The sequence below is a fragment of the Mus caroli genome, chromosome 17 (genome assembly GCF_900094665.2).
Source record: "Mus caroli chromosome 17, CAROLI_EIJ_v1.1, whole genome shotgun sequence".
Taxonomy (NCBI): domain Eukaryota; kingdom Metazoa; phylum Chordata; class Mammalia; order Rodentia; family Muridae; genus Mus; species Mus caroli.
In genome coordinates, this window is record NC_034586.1 from 28,161,878 (window position 1) to 28,166,264 (window position 4,387).

Consider the following 4,387-nt stretch of genomic DNA (forward strand, 5'->3'; position numbering starts at 1 on the left):
AAAAAAAAAAAAAAATTATTTTTTTATGTATATGTATACATTGTAGCTGTCTTCAGACACTCCAGAAGAGGGTATTGGATCCTATTACAGATGGTTGTGAGCCACTATGTGGTTGCTGGGAATTGAACTCAGGACCTCTGGAAGAGCAGTCAGTGCTCTTATCTGCTGAGCCTTCTCTCCAGCCCATCTTTGTACCTTTTCCCATTTCTGTTGTGTTTATAATACTAAAACCCACAACAGATCATTGAAAATATTAAAGAATAGTGGACAACAGTGGTGCACACCTTTAATCCCAGCATTCAGAAGGTGGAGGCAGGTGGATCTCTTACATTCCAGGTCACCCAGGGCTACACAGAGAAACCCTGACTTGAAAAACAAAAATATTGGGGCTGGTGAGATGGCTTAACGGGTAAAAGCACTGACTGCTCTTCCAAAGGTTCTGAGTTCAAATCCCAGCAACCACATGGTGATTCACAACCATCTGTAATGGAATCTGACCCCCTCTTCTGGGGTGTCTGAAGACAGCTACAGTGTACTTACATATGATAAATAAATAAACCTTAATATATATATATATATATATATGTACATATATTATATATATATATATGATCATTGAAAGAGAATTTCAATCCTCATGATCTAGAAGCACTTGTTACCCTTCTTTCAGCTATTTTGAACTTTACAATTAACCATCTCTAAAAACCAAAAAGATAATATTAAGGAGTGAAACATGAAGTACATTAAGGCCAGACTGGCCTTAAACTTGAACTATAGGTAAGGATGACCTTGAACTTCTTATCTTCCTGCCTCTATCTCAGTAGTTCTGGGATTAAAAGTGTTGGCCAACATGCCTGGTGATGTGCAGGGCTGGGGATCAAATGGAGGGCTTCATAAATATGAGGCAATCAATCGGGCTGGCGAGATGGCTCAGCGGGTAAGAGCACTGACTGTTCTTCCAGAGGTCCTGAGTTCAAATCAAGTGCAGCTGCAGGGTACTTACATATAATAAATAAATCTTCAAAAATAAATAAGTACACTGTAGCTGTCTTCAGACACTCCAGAAGAGGGCATCAGATCTCATTACAGGTGGTTGTGAGCCACCATGTGGTTGCTGAGATTTGAACTCAGGACCTTGGGAAGAACAGTCAGTGCTCCTAACCGCTGAGCCATCTCTTCAGCCCCCAGTGTACTTATTTATTTAGTTTTTAGTTTTTCAAGACAGGGTTTCTCTGTGTAGCCCAAGCTGTCCTGGAACTCACTCTGGAGACCAGGCTGGCCTCGAACTCAGAAATCTACCTTCCTCTGCCTCCCAAGTGCTGGGATTAAAGGTGTGTGCCACCACTGCCGGGCTATTTATTTTTCAGTGTACTTATTTATAATAATAAATAAATTTTGGGGGCTGGACTGAGCAGGGACCGAGCAAGCAGAGTCAACTGGAGGGAGTGTGGTCGACTGGAGCAAACGGGGTTGAGGAGCAAGTGGGGCCGACTGGACTGAGAGGGGTTGACTGGAGCAAGCAGATGTCCTAAAATTCAATTCCCAACAACCATCACATGAAGAGTTACAACCATCTGTACAGCTACAGTATACTCATACATTAAATAAATAAATAAATAAATAAATAATAAATATGAGGCAAGCATTCTGTGAACTGAGCCTCACACAAACAATTCTTATGACTGATTTTAAATATGGTACTGAGTGTAATAAAACCATTTAAATTGAACAATACAGAATAATATAAAGGAAAGATAAGTATCTTTGTGTCTTTGTTCCGTCACAATAAACAATGTGACTAATTTTTAAAAGTATTTAACTTTTTTTTTTTTAAGATTTATTTATTTATTATATGTAAGTACACTATAGCTGTCTTCAGACACTCCAGAAGAGGGCGCCAGATCTCGTTACGGATGGTTGTGAGACACCATGTGGTTGCTGGGATTTGAACTCTGGACCTTCAGAAGAGCAGTCGGGTGCTCTTACCCACTGAGCCATCTCACCAGCCCTTTAACTTTATTTTTAACTATTTTATTTTGTGTATATGTGTGGGCCTGGGTACCAGAGGTTTTCCACGGAGATCTCTGTCCAAGCCGGGTGGGTAGGTTCCAGCGAAGGGATGCAACCGCAGGCAGGTCGGTAACTGAGCTGCCCTGAACTGAGTCTGGTCAGGCTGGGCGAACAAAAAGCTGATGATCCAGTGAGGAGTGCGGCGGGACCTCAGGTGGCTCTTCGGGAGAGAAGATCTCAAGTGTTACATACATCTCTTGGAACAAAAGACTCAGGCGAAGGAATAGTTCTAGCATACCTTTAATTCCCTGCATGGATTTATATACAGTTCTGGGGCTGATTCAGGGTTTGACAGCAGGTACCTCTCTTTGGCTTGGACTGAGGGAAACCTTATTTGCATGTGGGAGTGGCTGATAGCCACGCCTCTCCTGTTGGGGCTGTGGGGGCGGTAACTTTGACAGGAGCCAGGGGTCCAGGAGACATGGTCGAAAGCCTGCAGTCCTATGTAGGTGGGAATTACCACCGATCGGGTTCTGGGGGTGGGTTCCAAGATCTAGCCTCAACTGGAAACCAGGCTGTCTGCGCGTAGCCCATTGCCCGGTATATATGAGTATTTTGCCTATACATATGTCTGTGTACCACAAACATGCTGTGCCACAGAGGCCAGAAGATGGGGGTGTATTCCCTGTGATTGGAGTTACAAATAGCTGTGAGCCAGCATGTGGGTGGTGGGAATCAAACCCAGGTCCTTTGTAAGAGCACCTGCTGCTCTTAACCACTGAGCATTATATTTACAACCCCTAATGTTACAGCATTGATACTTTTTGTCCTGTGCTATATCTAAGGCTAATAATCCCATGTACCAATTGAGTGTTTAAAATGAAGCTGCCCTGAATTAAGAATTGTAAATGTGGGGCTGGAGAGATGGCTCAGCAGTTAAGAGCACTGACTGCTCTTCTGAAGGACCTGAGTTCAAATCCCAGTAACCACATGGTGGCTCATAGCCATCTGTAATGAGATCTGACACTCTCTTCTGGTGTGTCTGAAGACAGCTACAGTATATTTACATATAATAAATAAATAAATCTTCAAAAAAAAGTTCCATTCAGTATTTTAAAAAAAAAGAATTGTAAATGTAAACTGCATCGATTTAAGCATTTTAGGTGATGGGTAGGGAGGTAGCTGAGTAGTTAAACAGCACGTGTTGCTCTTGCAGAGAACCTGGGGTTCAGTTCCTAGCTCTCCATTGGGGTTCATAACTCTGGTTCCAGAGAATCCAATACATTCTGACTTACATCAGTACCAGTCACACATGTGGTACACATATATACATATAGGCAAAACATAAATAAATCTTGATGATTTTTAAATTAATTTTAAAATTAATGTTTTCATTTCATGTGTAAAAATATATCATTCACTTTTATATTGATTACATGTTGAGATAATTTTGATATATAATGGTATATACATACATCATTCACTTAAATTGATTACATGTCAAAATAATTTTGGCCAGGCAGTGGTAGTGCACGCCTTTAATCCCAGCACTTGGGAGACAGAGGCAGGCGGATTTCTGAGTTCGAGGCCAGCCTGGTCTACAGAGTGAGTTCCAGAACAGTCAGGACAACACAGAGAAACCCTGTCTTGAAAAAAACAAAATAAATAAATAAATAAATAAATAAATAATTAAAATAATAATTTTGATATGTAATAGGCTATACAAAATACAAGAAAACTGATCAAGGTGCTTTCCACTGAGCTTAGTCTGATCTTTGACAATATGAGACATGAACAATATGCACTCATCTCAAACAGGAACCAATGACAAACCAAGGTAAGGCTATTACTAAAGTCCAACTGGGTAAACCAATGAGTTTTATCAGGATGACTTACAAGAGCAGAAACAACTCAGACAAGTTGCCTCAACAAAACCCCACCCAAGCATGAGTGACAGCTCACAAAGAGCTGTAAGGAGTTTGTATATGACTTGTAGGTAGATCGACTGGCCAAAGAGAATAGTATAATCACTGGTCTACTTTGGTTTGAGAATGTCTTTTAGTAGTATTCACTGCATCTGGTCAGTTTCAGGGACTTCCTGAAACTTTTCAGTTGTTGATTTCCTCATTGCTCCACTCTTTCAAATACCCTGAATTTTTTTGTTTGTTTTCTGTTTTGCCTGAATAATCCTGGTTGTTCTGGAATTTACTATATAGACCAGGCTGCCCTCCAACTCACAGAAGTCTGCTGCCTTTTGCTTCCTAAGTGCTGGGATTAAAGGTGTTAACTACCGCCGGGCGTGGTGGCGCACGCCTTTAATCCCAGCACTCGGGAGGCAGAGGCAGGCGGATTTCTGAGTTCGAGGCCAGCCTGGTCT